This window comes from Canis lupus, chromosome 1 (genome assembly GCF_011100685.1).
Source record: "Canis lupus familiaris isolate Mischka breed German Shepherd chromosome 1, alternate assembly UU_Cfam_GSD_1.0, whole genome shotgun sequence".
Taxonomy (NCBI): domain Eukaryota; kingdom Metazoa; phylum Chordata; class Mammalia; order Carnivora; family Canidae; genus Canis; species Canis lupus.
The window spans coordinates 114,222,527-114,242,102 of NC_049222.1; the positions used below are offsets into that span (position 1 = coordinate 114,222,527).

The 19,576-nt window shown below is 43.7% G+C and overlaps 1 long non-coding RNA gene across 2 annotated transcripts in view; it reads left to right on the forward strand.

Moving 5' to 3' along the window:
- Positions 1-143: 143 nt before the first annotated feature.
- LOC119868512 overlaps positions 144-19,576 on the forward strand; it is a 37,752-nt gene continuing 18,319 nt past the window's right edge. For both annotated transcript variants that reach the window (XR_005354636.1, XR_005354635.1), the window contains exons 1-2: positions 144-370; positions 13,727-13,831. This is a non-coding gene — a long non-coding RNA (uncharacterized LOC119868512). The remainder of the gene's footprint in view (positions 371-13,726; positions 13,832-19,576) is intronic.

The following is a 19,576-nucleotide window of genomic DNA, read 5'->3' on the forward strand; positions in this document are numbered from 1 at the left end:
GGCGGCCGGGCAGCCCCCATCCTCAGCACCGGCCTCCCGGTCGGCCCCAGCCCTGCCCCCGCCCGCGCCGCTTCCCGGGGCCGCCGGCGGTGCCTGAGTGACGTGATCGCCGCCGCCGCCGCCGCCGCTGCCGCCGCCGCGGTGCCGCCTGGGAGTTGTAGTCTCCAGCTGCGCGGCCTCTAGGCTGTCCCCTAGCCCTCGGGGCCCGGCTGCCAGCCTCGGGCCACAGTGAGGACCCCGCGGGGCCGAAGGATTCCTCCCGGGGAGATAAGCCTGGCCTCGGACCCTGGGACCCGGTGGGCCGGACGCCTGGAGGAGGAAAAGAGGGGACCAAGCGCTCCTCACAGACCCTGCGGGTCCGCGGCTCAAGGTGGGGTTGTCGGTGGCTGACTGGCTTCGCAAAGCGAAATATAGGAGCTGCCTGAGTGGTGGTTACTGCCTCCAGCCTCAGCGCGGCTAGGACAGGTCCCCTTAGCCGGCCGGCCCCTCGGGGTTCCGACCCGAGGTGCAGGCCGGGAAATGTAGTCCGTCCTCGGACCCGCGCGGCGGGAGGCGGCCCCAAACGGTGGAAGCGGGCTGGGGGCTCTTGCAAGCTAGGGGGTCCGGCTGAAGCCCAGGCCTCAGCGGGGCAGACCCGGCTGGCAGGATGTGCTTACTGTCGGTCGGGAAATCACAGCCATGTCTTTCCCCACCAGCACTGGGTTCTTCTGCCTCAGCGGTCAAAACTCGTACCCTTGAGATTTCCCCGCCCTCCCAGAACAGGAACTTCAATTTATTGGGGCTTGATGCACATCTTGTGCTAAGTGCTTTGCACGCGGGGCATTAAATTCTCGCAAAGACCCCATTTTACAGATGCCGCCTTGAGAAGCAAAGTCCATCTGGTCCAAGGTCACAGATACATAAATGGCAAAGCAAGAGTCAAAGGCAGATTTTTAAACTTAAACATGATTTCAAAACAAAACACCGCCTTCCCATTTCAAGAATGAGGAAACTGAGTCCTGCAGAGGTTCAGTGACTGGTTCAAGATCTGAAAGCCTGGAAGCGGCAAAATTCTGGGCCTTTTCACGCTGTTTCTCCTGAGCGGTCCAGAGGTCTGGAAGGAGGAGAGAAGAGAGGAGCTATGATGGGCCCTGGTTCCAGGCTCCAGAGAACTAACCCCCCACCCTTAACCCCACCCTGGCTCCTGGGAGGTGGTTCTGCTCTGAGAGGGAAGTGGGTACCTGGTCTCCTGGCTACAGGACAGGGAAACTTAGGACCTATGTCCTAAGAATGCTTGCTGGAAGACAGAGTCCCCCCTTATTCCGAGTATAGGCGATTCAGCCGTGATACATGCATTCCTGAAAAAACTTGGAGTTCTACAAAACAATTGTTCTAAAATAACAAGGCTATAAAACCAGGCACAGATTACTCAAAACGTAGGCTACTTTATAATCAGAGCACTATGAAACCAATAAGGATTCTTTTTTTTTTTTTTTTTTAGATTTTAATTATTTATTCATGAGAGAGACACACACACACACACACACACAGAAGCAGGCTCCATGCAGGGAGCCCGATGTGGAACTCGATTCCGGGACCCTAGAATCACGCCCTGGGCCAAAGGCAGGCACCAGGCGCCAAACCGCAGAGCCACCCAGGGATCCCCCAAGGATTCTTTTTTTTTTTTTTTTTTTTTAAGATTTATTTATTTATTCATGATAGACACAGAGAAAGAGAGAGGCAGAGACACAGGCAGAAGGAGAAGCAGGCTCCATGCACCGGGAGCCCGACGCGGGACTCCGTCCCGGGACTCCAGGATTGCGCCCTGGGCTGAAGGCAGGCGCTAAACCGCAGAGCCACCCAGGGATCCCCCAAGGATTCTAATAGACATACCAGCACAGTTGAATTTCCACATATATTCCCACTTAGCAACGCTTTCATTCCCATTTTTGTAGTCTGGAAGGCTGGGGCTTAGGCTTCCCCTTTAGAGATGCTGGTTTGGAGATATTAATTACTAATGGAGACCATTTCCATCCAAATTAAAAATCTGATTTAAGGTGTCATCTTCATTCATCTGTCATTTGATATGAGAAGATATTGTAATTTCTTCCTCTGCAATCACAGCTTTGCCACATACCATCACATTGCAGCAAGCATTATGGCTTTTGAAACCACCAAAATGCTCCACGGAGGATATAAAGGAAGACAGTTCTGCAGATTCGGAGCTTTTTGTGAAGATCTTCTTTGATCACTAAGGCTTCTCCTTTAACTGTGAGAAAGCTTGCCCCTGATGGCTTCAAAATATTAACTTCCTGGAGAAAATGGTATATTAAAACCAACATGCTTGTGTTAGGCTGACTTTGTTACTCTTTATCAATTGCTTTTGAGTTGATTCAAATCAGAGAGAGGCAGGTGGGCAGCAGAACAGGTGGTTTCCAAATGGATGCTTAGACTTGGGTGAGCAAGGGGACCTGTCTCAATTCTAAACCTGGTGGGTGCTGCCGTTGTAATGGGGAGTAGGATGGAGCTTGTCAATTCTTTTTTTTTTTTTTTAAGATTTTATTTATTTATTCATGAGAGACACACAGAGAGGCGCAGAGACATAGGCAGAGGGAGAAGCAGGCTCCATGCAGGGAGCCCATGGCAGGACTCGATCCCAGGACCCTGGGATCATGACCTGAGCCAAAGGCAGATGCTCAACCACTGAGCCACCCAGGCGTGCTGGAATTTGTCAATTCCATAACAAATACTTTGGATTTTGGTTGAGATTGTAACGAATAAATTATTAATTTGAGGAGAATTCATGATTTTGAGTTTTCCATCTTGGACACAGGCATAATTTTCTCCTGGGATATCTTGTATATTCTCTGGTTCACCCACTGGGACTCTGCTGTTTTTACTTATTTATTTATGACTTGGATTTTTTTTTCTTCTAATCAGTTACTGCTGTTGTGTTTTTACTACTAATCTTGGATCTGACTACCTTGTTGAATTCACTCTTACTTGTTTTAGAAAGGCTTGACAGCTAATTCTCCATACTTCCCTGGCTAGATGATCCTGTTGTGGTAACAAAATGACAGTTTAGTCTTCCTAATCTTTTATAACTCATTGCTCCCCCCTTCCTCTTTGGCTAAGAGTTCCCATACAATGTTACTCATAGCGACAATAATGAACAATCCTTGTCTTGTTCCAGACTTTTTTTTTTTTAAGATTTTATTTACTTATTCATGAGAGACAGAGAGAGACAGAGACACAGGCAGAGAGAGAAGCGGGCTCCCTGCGGGGAGCCCAATGCAGGACTGGATCCTAGGACCCTGGGATCACGACCTGAGCCAAAGGCAGATTCTTAACCACTGAGCCACCCAGGTGCCCCTTGTTCCAGACTTTTAATAATATTTAATTTAGGGTTGTTTTGCTTTTGTTTTCAGAATGGAATTGGCCCATGATTTCCTTTCTTTCTTAGATTTTATTTATTTGTTCATGAGGGACACACAGAGAGAGGCAGAGACATAGAGACATAGAGTCCTACAGGGAGCCTGATGCAGGACTTGATCCCAGGACCCTGGGGTCATGACGTGAGCCGAAGGCAGATGCTCGACCACTGAGCCATCCAGGTGCCCCAAGGAATTGGCCCAAGGTTTTCTTTCTTTTGCTGTCCTTGCTCAGTTTTGACATTAGGGGAATGTTAGCCCTGTTCTATGATTTGAGGGAACCATCTATCTTATTCTGCAATCTGGAATGGCTTGTGATATATTGGAGTTATCTGCTCTTTGAACATTTGGTGGAACTTGACTGTAAGTCATCCATGTGTGGTGCCTTTTTGGTAGGTCTTTGTAATTTCAACTTCTTCTGTGGATGTTGGTTTATTCAGATTTATTACTTTCTCCTGGAATAAATTTTTGTAATTTCTAAAAGATTTTTATTTATTTATTCATGAGAGACACAGAGACACAGGCAGAGGGAGAAGCAGGCTCCTCGCAGGGAGCCTGATATGTGACTCAATCCTGGGACTCCAGGATCATGCCCTGAGCCAAAGGCTCAACTCCTGAGCCACCCTGGTGTCCCTAAATTTTTGTAATGTATATTTGCCTTGAACAATCTCCATCTTATCTAGGATTTCAGATTGGCATAACTTTATACATGTTATTTATTTTTTTTTTAATGATTCATTTGCACCTGAAGTTGTATTTCCTTTGGTTTTCCTGGTATTTGTTGGTTCTTTCTCTCTTTTTTTTCCCTAAAGTTGCCCCAAATTTTATAGTTTTATCAGTCTTAAAAGAAAAAAACAGTTTTTTGTTTACTGATAATCTCTCCTGCTTCTTTTCTCAGGAGAGGGGATTTTATTTCATTTATTTCTGCCTTTTAAAAAAAGATTTTATTTATTTCACAGAGATCTAGTGCCAGTGTGTGTGTGTGGAGGGGTGGGTGGGTAGGGTAGGAGTAGAGGGAGGAGGAGGAACAGAGGGAGAAGCATTGAGCAGGGAGCCTGACTCCAGGCCTCATCCCAGGATCTTGGGATCATGACCTGAGCCCAAGGCAGAGCTTAACCACTGAGCCACGCAGGTACCCCATTTCTGCTTTGTTGATTCATTCTCCACACCCTCTGCCTCCCATTTTAGTGTTTATTTTCTTATTCTGTATACTCCAGGTTTTGATATGTGGTGTTTTTTTTGTCATTCGGTTCCCCCAAAATGTAATGCTGATTAACCCTCCCCCCCAATTTTTTGAAAAAAGAATTTATTGGGAAGCCTGGTTGGCTCAGCGGTTTGGTGCATGCCTTTGCCCCAGGGCGTGATCCTGGGGTTCTGGGATAGTGTCCCTCATGGGGCTCCCTGCATGGAGCCTGCTTCTCCCTCTGCCTGTGTCTCTGCCTCTCTCTCTCTCTGTGTCTCTCATGAATAAGTAAATTAAAAAAAAGAATTTATTTATTTAATCATGAGAGACATAGGCAGACGGAGGAGAAGCAGGCTCGATGCAGGAGCCCAATGCAGGACTAGATCCCGCAACTCTGGGATCACATCCTGAGCTGAAGGCAGATGCTCAACCACTGAGCCACCCAAGTGCCCCGATTAACCCCCAAATTATTTAGAAATATATTTTTGAACATCTGAGTACCTGGATTTTTCCTTGATTATCTTTTTGTGATTGTTAATTTTATTCAATGAACATGTTCTAAACGATATAAATTCTTAGGAATGTGCTGAGATTTCCCTTTTGACCTAGTATGTGGGTGTTTTGTTTTGTTTTGGAAGTGTTCTGTATGTTTTTAAAGGATGTGCATTCTGATTGTTGAGATCAGAGATCTGACTACACAGGTTTATTAATTCTCTAATTCTTATCCACTGTATCCTTACTTTTTCTTTCCTGTTTGATCTGTTAGCTTCTAGAAGGTATAACAAACTCTCCCATTATTAGTGAGGATATGTCCTTTTCTCCATTTAGCTGTATCAGTTTTTGCTTTATATATTTTGAAGTTATGTTGTTAGGTGCATGGGGATTTATTATATTAACATGACATCAGTGAATTCTGTTCATCAGTATGAATATCCTTTGTTGTCCTTCCTTATTATTTTTGCTTGTATTGCTTCTGTTTCTTAACATTTCTCATTCATTCATTTTTTTCTTTTTCTGAGAACTGATTTTTCCATGCTGTTTTATTTCTGACACACTATTAGCACTAATTTATGTAAAACTATTTTTTTTAAATTTTTATTTATTTATGATAGTCACAGAGAGAGAGAGAGAGAGAGGCAGAGACATAGGCAGAGGGAGAAGCAGGCTCCATGCACCAGGAGCCCGACGTGGGATTCGATCCCGGGTCTCCAGGATCGCGCCCTGGGCCAAAGGCAGGCACTAAACCGCTGCGCCACCCAGGGATCCCTGTAAAACTATTTTTATGTCATTTTTTTCTCCTATATCTCCCTTCCCACTTCTATCTCTTCCTCTACTTCACAGAAACACTTTCTAATGTGTTTAATTATGGTTCTTGGAATATGCCTATATTCCTAAAAGATGTATAATGCTTTATATGTTTTTAATTTACAAACAATGGTATTAAGTGAATTTCAATTTTTGCTTTTTTTGCTCAATTTTTTTTAAGATTTATTTATTAGGGATGCCTGGGTGGCTCAGTGGTTGAGTGTCTTCCGTTGGCTTAGGTCATGATCCCAGGGTCCTGAGACTGAGTCCCACATCAGGCTCCCCACAGGGAGTTTGCTTCTCCCTCTGCCTATGTCTCTGCCTCTCTCTGTGTGTCTCTCATGAATAAATAAATAAAATCTTTGAAAAATAATAAAGGTTTATTTATTTTAGGAGGGGCATATGCGTGCACTTTGGGGAGAACCAGAGAGGTAGAGAGAGCATCTCAAGCAGACTCCTTGCGGAGCATAGAGCTGGAGGTGGGGCTCAATATCATGACCCTTGACTCTAGCCAAAATCAAGAGTTGGACACCTAACTGACTGAGTTTACTGATGAAGTTCAGTATAGCCCAGGGATGCTGAGGGTCAGGTTTCCTAATTCTACCTGAGTATTCTCTCCATGATTCCAGCATTCCAGAGCTGGTATTCCTCACTAGTAATAGAGATTTCTGAAGTGACAGAATCGATTTGAGAGACTTGGTCCTTTCCAGGTCTAATTTTCACTGATCCTAAAGTATCTCTTTGTGGCACTTCTGCTTAATAACTACAATAACCTATTTAAGAAATCCATCTGACAATATCATTCAGTCATTATCATATAGAAGACAACTTCCACCAGCATCTATAGTAAAGTATCTAGTACTTCAAAGATTTATAGTTTTCAAACATTTCTAAATAATTTCTTCAAACCTCCCTATTGCTTCAGCCCAGGGTGTGATCCTGGAGACCTGGGATGGAGTCCCCTGTTGGGCTCCCTGCGTGGAGCCTGCTTCTCCCTCTGCCTGTCTCTGTCTCTGTCTCTGTGTGTCTCATGAATAAATAAACAAAATCTTAAAAAAAAAAAAAAGCCTAGTAGGTCTTCCTACCTCTAAATGGCAGATAAAGCTCAGAGATTAAATAAATAAAAGAATCACAGAGCAAATAAGTACTGCAACTCACACATACTAGTTGTGTTTACACCAAACTAAAATGCCTAAAACTGACTATTTTAATTGCTCACTGCCATTAGGTTTCTCCATAACTTATAATCAATCTGAAAAGAAAAGCACTTAGGAAACAATAAAATAATCCCAGTGTTTCTCAGTGTTTTCTTCTAGCATAATAAAGGTTAAGAAACCCTCCATTGGTACCTGTGGCTCATGATAGTCACAGCTGCTTCCATTTCAGTTTTTTTTTTTAAGATTTTATTTATTTATTCATGAGAGACACACAGAGAGAGGCAGAGACACAGGCAGAGGGAGAAGCAGGCTCCATGCTGGGAGCCTGACGTGGGATTCGATCCCGATCTCGGGTTCCCAGGACCACGCCCCGAGCTGAAGGCGGTCCTAAACCGCTGAGCCACCTGGGCTGCCCTCCATTTTGGTTCTTTTTTTTTTTTTTTTTTTTTTATGATAGTCACACAGAGAGAGAGAGAGAGAGGCAGAGACATAGGCAGAGGGAGAAGCAGGCTCCATGCAGGGAGCCCGACGTGGGATTCGATCCCGGGTCTCCAGGATCGCGCCCCGGGCCAAAGGCAGGCGCCAAACCGCTGCGCCACCCAGGGATCCCTCCATTTCGGTTCTTATCCAAATTGTTTTTTAGGGTGTTACAGGACTTAAGTCATTAATCTTTACTATACCCCAAGTAAGAGCTTTTAACCTTATGGAATAAACTGGGCACGGAGAAGCTAAGTGCATTGCTAAGATCTACATTGCTTTGAATTCTTTGCTACTACAAATAGTACTTCAATCAACAGTCTTGTATTTGTATCCTTTGGGACTTATGCAAGAGTTTTTCTGGAATATACACCTAAGACTGGGATTGCTGGATCATGGAATATACATACTGAATTATACCGACTGGAGGTGCATGATAGTTCCAAATTCCACATGTCTTCACTAACATTTATTCCTTTCTGAGCTTCTATTTTATTTTACTTTATTTTTTCCTGAGTTTCTAAATTTGGCTGCTCTGATTGATTTAAACTAACATGTTATAATTTCCTAACTGATTATGAATGAGGTTGAGCATCTCTTCAAACTTGTTAGCCATTTGGATTTTCTTTTGTGTTAGTTGTCTATTCTATTTTTTGCCCATTTTTTCGATTGTTTTTTCATTAGGGGGACAGGGAGAAGCAGGCTACCCATAAAGCATGCAGACGCTTGATTGAGCCACCCTATTCTGGAAATTAATCACTTAAAAAAAATTAAAAATAAATTTATTTATTCATGAGAGACACACAAAGAGAGAGAGACAGAGACAGAGGCAGAGACACAGGCAGAGGGAGAAGCAGGCCCCATGCAGGGAGCGGAAATTGGGACTCGATCCCGGGACTCCAGGATCATGCCCTGGGCCAAAGGCAGGCATTAAGCCATTCAGCCATCCAGGGATCCCTAATCACTTTTTTTTTTTTAAGCCAAAATTATCTTCTCCCAGTTTTTCACTCATTAGTTAACATTTTTAGTTATGTCTTTTTTGAGAGAAATCTTTAATTTTAATCATGTTCATCTAATTTTCACTATACAGCTTAGGTTTTCTAGGCTTAAGAATCTTTATTTGTTCCAAAGTCATAAAGATATTTTACATCTTTCCAGTGGCTCTTATGGGATGAATCTTTCCACCCCTCCCTCCCAAGTACATTGAAATCCTAACCCTCAGTACTAGAATGTGATCTAATTTGGAAATAGGGTAGTTGCAGATGTAATTACTTAAATTAAGATGAGGTCATAGTGGAGTAGGGCAGGCCCCTAATCCAATATGACTGGTGCCTTATAAGATGACAGTCATTTGAAGACAGACACACACAGGGAGAAAGGCAGAGATTGATGTTATGTAGCTGCAAGCAGAGGAACTCCAGAGATTGCCAGCACACCACCAAAAGAGGAGGCAAAGTAGGGTTCCCCATAGGTTTCAGAGGGAGCATGGCCCTGCTGACACCTTGATTTTGGACTTCTAGCCTCCAAAACTGGGACCCAATAGATTTTTATTACGTTAAGCCACCCAGTTTCTGGTACTTTGTGCTGGCAGCTCTGGGAGAGTAATACACTAGCTTTATAGATTTATTTTTAATACTTAGGTCTCTAATTCATTTATTTGACCTTTGCATTATGGTGAGAGGTGAGGGGGAACCCACTTTTCTTATAAGGAGCAAGTTTTCCCAGTATCCATTTGCGATCCATCTCTTCCCTTCCGATTGGGATCCTTAATCGGAAACATTGCAAGTTCTTTTAGGTACACTGTCTATTTCTGGCCTCTCTGTTCTGTTCCTTTGATCAGTTTATCTGTTCACATGCCATGCCACCTTTGTTTTCTTTTGCAAACTCTGGCTTGTTAGTATATCTCATCTGATTCAAAAAATCCTCACCTATCCCCCCACTTTGGCCGTTGTTATCTACTTGTGGGTCTTGATTCTTCCACATGCATTTCTGTATCTGTTTATTGTTTCTCAGAAAAAAAGAATGTTTCTGGAATTTGGGCTTGCTTGGACTTATAGATTGATTTAGGAAGAAGAGCCATCTTAATTATATTAATTGTTACATTCACTAATATAGCTCACCTCTTTATTTGTTTGATTTCTTTTGTGTCCTTTTGATAACATTAAATTTTTTTCTTCATAAATGTCTTGTGGATGGATGGGTGGTTACCTAGATTGCTTTTTAACTTTTTCTGGCCCTCTCCAATGACTGAGCCAGCCAGGTACCTGCATAACTTTTTAACTTTTGTTACAATTCTGAGTGGAATCTTATTATTTGGTTGCTGTTGTTGTTAGAGATTTTAGTTGTTTGCTATTATGTAGAGGAATGCTATTCATTTTCCAAATTTGATCTTTTCTTTGGTCACTTTGCTGAATCTCTTACTAGTTTTAAAAGTTTGGAGTTTCTTTTTTTTTTTTTTTTAAAGATTTTATTTATTTATTTGAGAGAGAGAGAGAGAAAGAACACAAGCAGGGGGAGTATGAGAGGGAGAAGCAGCCTCCTCCCTGAGCAGGGAGCCTGACATGGGGCTCAATCCCAGGACCCCTGGGATCATGACTTGAGGCGAGGGCAGATGTCCAACCCACTGAGCTCCCAGGCGCCCCAACAGTTGGAGTTTCTATATGGAATACCAAATCACATCCAAATAATGACAATTTTGTTATCCCTCCTCCCTTTCCTTATATACATATTTATATACAGATTTATAATGACTACATCCACAATAGTATTTATAATGATATGTTCCAATGGCCAAGACCCCCAGGAGTGAACAATGGTGGTGATGGAGGCCAGCTGTGTCTGCTTACTGGTCTTAAATGGAATGAGCTTAAAGTTCTGTATTGTGAAGTTTGTGGTAGATTAGTCTTTATCAAATTATGTAAGTTCCTCTCTATCCTAGTTTTCTGGGAGCTTTTATCATCAATAGGTACTGAACTTTATAAGTTTTTTGTTCCATAATATAGTGCATTACATTGTTAACTTTCCAATGTTTACTAAAACCTACTCTATGGGTTTTATTTTAGCACATTATTTGTATTTGCTTATCTGGTATCTTCTTTAGGAATGGTACATGTATTTAGAAAGTAAAGTGGGACTCTTTTCCCAAAATGTCCTTATTCACTTGAGAAATCAAGGATGTACCAGCTGCATGAAATGAATTTCTTTTCCTTTTCCCTGTAATAATTTATATATGGTAGGTGTTATTTGTTCTTTGCAAGTTTGGTAGAACCCCTCTGGTAAACCTTCTGGGACTTCTTTTAATTAAAAATTCCAGTTCTTTCATGGTAATTGGTCTACTTAAAGATTCTACTGTGTCTTCTTGTAGTATTGGTGTTTTCTAATCTTACTGGAATCTGTCTATTTTGTCAACATTTTAAAATATATTGGTTTAGGGGCACCTGAGTAGCTCAGTTGGTTAAGTGTCAGACTCACGATTTAGGGATTGTGAGATGAGCCTTGCATCAGGTTCCATGCTGAGTGTAGTCTGCTTAAGATTCTTTCTCCAAGCAGCCCCGTGGCTCAGTGGTTTAGCGCTGCCTTTGGCCCAGGGGGTGGGTGGGGTGATCCTGGAGACCCGGGATCAAGTCCCTGTATGGAGCCTGCTTCTCCCTCTGCCTGTGTCTCTGCCTCTCTCTATGTCTCTCATGAATAAATAAATAAAATCTTAAAAAAAAAAAAAAGATTCTCTCTCTCCCTCTCCCTCTGCTCCTCCCTGCCCCCACTTGTGCCTTCCCTCTCTAAAAAAAAAAAAAAAAAAAAAAAGTATTGGTTTATGATGTTTGAACTTTTGTTTTACTATTCTAAAAATATATCTGGCATTTCTTTCTCCTTTTTCTCTATGAATTATGTTCTGATTTGGCATCTTTCTTTTTTCTCTCCATCAGCTTTGCCTGAAGCATTTTGAAGAGCCAACTTTTGTTTTTGTGTTAATTTCCCCAGTTTTTATAAATATTTTATTTATCTTATTTATTTATCTTTTGATCAAAAAAAAAAAACAGAAATTGAACCAATAATGTGAACAATCTGCAAGCCAGGGAGAGAGGCCTCAAAAGAAACCAAACCCATCTTGGATGGGTAGCCTCCAGAACTGTGAGAAAGTCGATTTCTATTGTTGTTTGAGCAACTAGGTCTGTGGTACTTTGTTATGGCAGCCCTGGTAAACTAATGCTGTCTCCAGTGCTATAATTTCAGACACTGTCTTAGCCCTAGAAGGAGGAACCAGTCCTTGACATGGAAGCCTTTTCAAAGCTATTCACATGGCACTCATAGCACAGCCTGGTTTGGCAGAGAGATTTAACAAGCCCAGACCTGGGACGTGTCTCACGGATGCATCACGGTGTTTCTTTCTTCAGAGTGTCATTCAAGTCCTTCTGCTCAGGAATGAATCTGAGGACAGGCAACATCTTGGTGAAGCTCTGGACTCTTCCAGCTGACTTGGCTGGGAGGACTTGTCGGATGCACTGGGAAGGAATGGGGGAGATGTGAGAACAGCAGGGGTGAAGAGAGAAAGCAGCACTCTCTCAGTCATGGAATCAGATTTCTTTCGATGGGCGTGAGTGAGAAAGGTACTTTGTGAGGTCTAGAAACATAGAGGGAAATGCAGGAAGGGAACAGTGTATGGTGAGTTCAGGGCTAAGGGATCCAGAGGTGGCACAAGTGTCCCAGCCTTTTCTACCTCTCTTGATTAAGTCAGGAGGCTAATTTTCTCATAGCTAACTGCATCTATTAACCTTGAGTATCTCTTCCCTTGGTCTCTATGTATGACAAATTCATTCTGTCTCTGAAAAAATATTTACTGAGCACAAGTGTTGTATTGCCACGTATGGCAGAGATAGCCCCTGCCTTCATGCCGCTTCAGTCTGGGTGGGCAAGAGGGGCACTGAGCAAGCACCATGGGGAGTGTTGAGTGCTTCAGAAGGGGTAATAGGGGGCACTACAGGAGCACTTGCACAGAAAGAATACTGGAACTGAAGGCCTCAGTGCAGAAGTTGAGACCTGAGAGATGAAGGGGGGTGGGTGGGGAGAGTTTTAGGCAAAGAGGCCCGTGTTGTGAAAGCCCTAAAGCAATTAAAGTGTCAGTGCATGATACCAAAGAAGCCCAGTGGCTGGAGAGCAGAGTGACCAGGACAGTGGCAGGGTCTGAGGCAGTAGGCAGGAACCTACCGGGAAGAGCTTTCTAGGAAAAGGTAAGGATTTTACAGTCTCCTCAAAGGCCAATAGGAAACTATGGTAGGATTTAAGCAGTGTGACTGGATCTACCCTGTTTGTTGGGTTGATGATGACTTAATTGTAGAGTGAGAGCTGCTGTGGTCATTGTTCAGGCAAGAAATGATGATGGCTTGGAGGAGGTTAGCTCCTGTGGGGAGTTAAAGAAGTGACAGAGGGCAGCTCTGGTGGCTCAGGGTTTAGCGCTGCCTTCAGCCCAGGGCGTGATCCTGGAGACCCAGGATTGAATGCCGCGTCAGGCTCCCTGCATGGAGCTTGCTTCTCCCTCTGCCTGTGTCTCTGCCTCTCTCTCTCTCTCTCTCTCTCATGAATAAAATAAATAAAAATCTTAAAAAAAAAGAAAAGAAGTGACAGAACCACTGGAACATTCTAAAGGATCTTATGGGGGTGAAGGAGAGGGAAGAGCTAATTGTGACTCAGATTTCTCAAGAGACTGTGAAGAGCTAGAAGAAAGAGGGTCTAGACATCACTCTAGGAGGTCTGTCAACAGGAAGTAGGATAAAAAAAAATAGGAGTATGGGGCCACCGGCCTTCAGCTCAGGTCATGATCTCAGGGTCCTGGGATCAAGGCCCGAGTTGGGCTCTGTGCTCAGCAGTGGGTCTACTTGTCCCTCTCCCTCTGCTCCTCGCCCGTGCTTGTGCACAAGTGCTTGCTCCCTCTCTCAAATAAATAAATAAAATCTTTTTTAAAAATAGGAGTATGGAGAAGGAGTAATAACATTTGGAAACAGCATTAGGATGCCAATATGATAGCACATTATATTATTGTTCACAATATTTCTTGTCTTTCCTGAAGGATACCCAGTTGATATCAGGCTTGGCCATATGACTCACTTTAGCCAACGCGAACGCGTGTGACGTGAATCTTTTCTGAGGGGAAGCTTTAAGAGCCAGTTCATGGCTGTCCACCTGTATTTTCTCTCTGCCAGGGGGTTGGCAATGTTTCAGAGGCTGCCTGTGAATGAAGAAACTGGGTCCATGGACAAAGATGTGGAAAACAGCCCAGCCAACCTGTGTTGAACAAAGAGACACAAGTGAGTCTCTACCTTTGTGTGAACTACTGGGATTTGGACTCATTTGTTTCTGTGGCACATGCTGACCACCCTTTTCCTCCTCTAGACCTTGAGCTGTCTGGTGAGTTGGGGGCAGTAAAGAGACTTCAGTTAGGATCATGGGTATATCTTCAGGGAAGAAAGTGGTTTTTGTTAGGTCAAAGTTGGAGGGAATATTCAGGGAGTGGTTTGCAGGGGTCACTGTGGAAGAGTTTGGGAAGGATGGAGGGAGGCAGGAGATGGGCAGAGCAAAAGACAACACAGAGAACAATGGAGATGAGAGAGAGAACCTGGGATGATGAGAGGAGCCTCTATTAGGGGGATTCCCAAGGAAAGCAAAGATGGGAACCATGATGGATTTGGTCATGATACCCCTGGGAGAGCAATGGACTCTTGGGCTCAGAAGCACATATTGCTCTGAAAGCAGCCCCACAGTTCCTCCCCCAGATGAGACTCATCTGGCTTGAGTTGTTCATCACTCTACCCTGAATACCAACTATCTGTGGGATGAATGAATTAATGAAACTTATGGATCCATGCTATTGGTCAAATCTCTCCCATTAGCAAGGGGTGCCTCTCAGTAGTCTGTAAACCAAGAATGACTCTTCGCTTGTACTTAGTGACCATGGGCAAGTTACCCAACCTCTCTGACCTTGGTTTCCTTAGCTCTAAAATGGGATAATAATGGTTATCTGACTCATGGGGCTGTTCTCAGAACTAAAGGAGATGCTGGACAGCCATCCAGATTTTTGGCAATTGTTTTGTCCTAATTTTAGTAAAGATGTCTATGCTGGAGGCCAGTGCAGACAAATATGTCACTCTTCTCCACAAGAATGCCCCCCTTTTTCCCCCCAATCTTTTTGCCCCCATTCTTAGCAGAGAGGGAAAGGGACTTGTCCAAAGACACTCTAGGCAGATTGAAGACCCAATTAAGGGCTTTCCCTACTATACTTGAGCAAATCACCACAACTTTAGAGGCTTACAACAACACAAATTTATTATCTTATAGTTCGAAGGTCAGAAATCTGAAATGCATCTCACTGGCCTAAAACCAAGGTGTTGCAGGGCTGGCTGTGTTCCTTCTGGAAGCTTGGGAGAATCCATTTCCTTGCCTTTTTTTTTTTTTTTTAAACACATTTTTTAAAATTTATTTATGATAATCACAGAGAGAGAGAGAGAGGCAGAGACACAGGCAGAGGGAGAAGCAGGCTCCATGCACTGGGAGCCCGATGTGGGATTCGATCCCGGGTCTCCAGGATCGCGCCCTGGGCCAAAGGCAGGTGCCAAACCGCTGCGCCACCCAGGGATCCCATTTCCTTGCCTTTTTTAGCTTTTAGAGACCACCTGTATTCCTTGGCTCATGGTCCATTTCTCCACCTTCGGAGCTAGCAATGGCATCACTCTGACCTCGGCTTCTCCCTCCACATCTCCTTCTGACCCTCCTGCTTCCCTCTTTCACTTAGGACCCTGGTGGTTACATTGGGTCCACCTTGGATAATCCAGGATAATCTCCTCAGCTCAAAATCCTTAACTTTGTCACTACAAGGTTCCTTTTGCCATGTAAGATAATACATTGACAGATTTCAGGGATTAGGACATGTGCATTTTTTGGGGGGGCCATAATTTTACCTACCACAGAAGGCAAGTTCGAAATTGGCTCTCAGGCCTCAGAGACTCTTTATGTTCCTCCCAGTCTCTGTGCACTGTGCTGATCTGATCATTTTTCCCTTTCTTTTCCCATTTATTTCTGGCCCTACAGTTCATTTTTTAAAAAAATTATGTATTTATGTATTTATTTATTTATTTGAGAGAGAGAGAAAGTGCAAGTAGGGGGAAAAGCAGAGACAGAATATCAAGCAGACTCCTTGCTAAGCATGGACTTGGAACTTGATTCCACAACCCATGAGGTCATGATATGAGCCAAAACCAACAGCCAGACGCTCAACCCACTGAGCAACCCCGGTGCCCCTACAGCTCATGTTAAAACAGGTATCATCAGCCAGAAGCATTTGCTGCATATCCCCTGATCCTTTTTTTTTTTTTTTTAAGATTTTATTTATTTATTCATGAGAGACACACAGAGAGAGGCAGAGATGTAGGCAGAGGTAGAAGCAGGCTCCACGCAGGGAGCCAGATGCAGGACTCCATCCCCGGACCCTGGGATCATGACCCCAGCCGAAGGCAGACGCTCAACCCCTGAGCCACCTAGATGTCCCTCAAATCCCCCAATCCTTATGAATGGTGGCCCAAGATAAGGTCCCCTTTGATTCCATCCACTGGAATGAGCTCAATCAGACAGGGTCTCCAGATAGAGCCTGCAGTCTAGGAGAGCACAGTCCAGGAGAAATTAAATGTGAGCCACAAATGTGAGTCACATGTATAATTTTGAAATTTCTAGGAGTCTCATAAAAAAATAAAAAATAAATGGAATTAATTTTAATGATATACTTTTTATTGAATCAAGTATAACAAAAATACCATTTCAGATGCATCCAGTATAAAAGTTATTAATGATATAGTTTATATAAAGCTGGTTATTTTATGCTTTAGCACACTTCATTTCAGACTGGCCACATTGCCAGTACTTAATCGCCAACTGTGCCAGTGACTACCATGTTGGATGGTACAGGCCTAGAAAAAAAGCTCTCCAGGGGCCCCACGGCCTAGAATAATCCCTGACATAATAGGCCTTCAGATTTGTTGAATGCAGGAATTGAAGGCTTGGTTCTTTTCTGTGGCTGACCCACCGAAGGCCAGGCCGCCTAAAGAGGCCAGGTCACTTGTGTCTAATTTGCATAATCCCTCCCAGGCATTTACTCTTCAGGCAGTTTCTCTCTGCTAGTTCCCATCAGATTTACTCTTAACCTGGACAACCTTGAAAAATGCACCGTTGAACTATGCTTAGTGCTTAGTCCTACCTGGAAGGTAAAGGACAGAAAGGGGACTCTCCATGGAGTCAATTCCCTGGGGACCTCTGGGCATAGGTGGGTGAAGAAGAATGACCCCAAACATGTCTCCCAAGGCTCTTGTGATCTGGTTCTGGTCCCTGTTCACCTCCTACCTTATCACCTGGTGATGGAATGAGCTGTGTCCACCCCCGACCCCCAGACCTGTGTGTTGATGTCCAATCCCCAGTGTGACCGAATGTGACCCAATGTGACCCCCTTTACGGGGGTAATTAAGGTAAATGAAGCCATAAGGGTGGAGTCCAAATCCCATGGGACTGGGGTCCTTGTACAAAGAGGAAAAGACACCAAGGATGTGCACACAACCGGAAAAGGCCACGTAAGGACACAGTGAAGTCATCTGGGAGCCAAGGAGAGAGGCTTCAGGAGAAACCAACCCTGCTGACACCTTGATCTTAGACCTCCAGCCTCCAGAACCTGTGAGACAATAAATATCTGTTGTCTAAGCTCCCCAGTCTGTTGTGGCAACAGAAACCGGAAACTAATACAAGCTGTGCTCTCACCTGTCCTCAGCGCTGTCCTTGAACTACACACCTGTCCTTGAGCAAGTTAAACACTGAGTTGGCACTTAACTCAGCAATTTCATTTTGAAGTAAATGCTCAAGAGAATTGAACAGACTTTCACACGGAAACATGGAAACCTGTGCGTAAACATTCACAGCAGCATTATCTGTAGTGGTCAGAAAGTGGAAACACGAGCATCTGGGTGACTCGGTTGGTTAAGTGTCTAACTCTTGATTTCAACTCAGGTCATGATCTCAGGATTGTGAGATTGAGCATCACATCGGGGAGTGGGAGGCTGGGTGTGGAGCCTGCTTGAGATAATCTCTCTTCTTCTCCCTCTCTGTGCACAATCCACCCCTCTTAAAAAAAAAAAAATTGGAAGCAACCCAAATGCTCATCAACTGATGAATGGATAAACAAAATGTAGCATAAAATGAAATATAATTCAGCCATAAAAAGGAGTGAAGTTCTGAGACATGCTATGATCTGGCTGAACCTTGACAACATTATGCTGGCTGAACAAAATTAGATGTAAGAGGACAAATATTGTTATTATTCTATTTACATGAGTTGTCCAGAATAGAAACAAATATCCACAGAGACAGAAAGTGAGGGTTTCGTGGTTGCCAGGGGCTGAGGGGAGAAGGGGACAAGGAGTGATTGCTAATTGGGGTGGGATTTCTTTTTAGTGTGATGAAAATATTGTGGTCATGGGTGATCATTCACAGTGTGCTGAAAACCACTGACTTATATCTTGAAAATGTTGAATTTGATGGCATGTGAGTGACATCTCAAGTTTTTGAACCATATGCTTGCCATATTGGGTTTCCATCAATTCCTTGAATCTGCTGAATCACATCACCTCTGAACCTGCATGTGCAGTTCATTCTACTCACAAAAAAAGGCTTCATCACCACCTCCTTTTTTCCCCTAATGGTAAAATGCAGGCTATATGGTGTCCAGGAAGAGTGAGCTTTGCAGGTGAGAGTTGTTGTATTGTCTGTATTGACTTTAAGATACTCCTATACATTCTGAGGAGCAGAGCTGGGGTTGAGGATGGGTAGGGTGGGGAGTGGGATGGGGTAGAGAATTATTTTCATTATAAACTTTATGTAAGTATATTTTTATTTTATTCATTTTTATTTTTTAAAGGTTTTATTTTTAAGTAATCTCCACACCCAGTGTGGGGCTCAAACGTACACCAAGATCCAGAGTCACATGCTCTTCTGACTGAGCCAGCCAGGCACCTGTATATTTTTATTTAGTTAATTAATTAATTAATGATTTTTATTTTATTTATTTTATTTTATTTATGATTTTATTTATTTGACAGAGAGAGCATGAGCAGGGGGAGGGGCAGAGGGAGAAGGAGAAGCAGGCTCCCCACTGAGCAGGGAGCCTGATGCAGGACTCGATCCCAGGACCCCGAGATCATGACTTAAGCCAAAGGCAGATGCTTAACCGACTGAGCCACCCAGGCACTCTTATATTTTTTTAATTTTTTTTTAATTTTTATTTATTTATGATAGTCACACAGAGAGAGAGAGAGAGGCAGAGACACAGGCAGAGGGAGAAGCAGGCTCCATGCACCGGGAGCCCGACGTGGGACTCGATCCTCGGGTCTCCAGGATCGCGCCCTGGGCCAAAGGCAGGCGCCAAACCGCTGCGCCACCCAGGGATCCCACCCTTATATTTTTTATTTTGAAAGAAAGAGTATTGCCAAGAGAGTTATTAAAAATCTGAAGAGAAAAAAAATATAGTTGAGACAGAGTGATGGTTATGTGGGTGTTCTGTTTGGATCTACATAGTTGCACATGGGATCGTTATCATTTGAAAGACCCTAATCACAGGGCCAACACTCCAGACTGGCGACTATGGGCCATTTAGTGATCTTTCTCTCCAGGCAACACAGAGAGTCCTTGAGTTAGCATAACAGATGTTAGAACTGCTTTCACTTTAGTAGATGAGGGATAGTCAAAACGTAGATTGGGAAGACACATTGTGTCAGCTCCAGTCCTGTGAGCCAGTGGCACCTTAGCCCTGGAGTTTTTGGATCCTGTGCCCTCTGCTATGGGAGTTGCTGCCTCCTGATCCTAAGGAGATTGGCTGACATATGGCTAGCATATGGTTTCAGTTGTTTCCAGAGGACCTTTCATATGATGTGCCTAACGTGGTGGAACCTGGGCCTCACGGATTTTACGGAACAGGTTGTATGGCTGTTTTATTGTCAGTCTGATAATTGGTGTTTATATCTGTG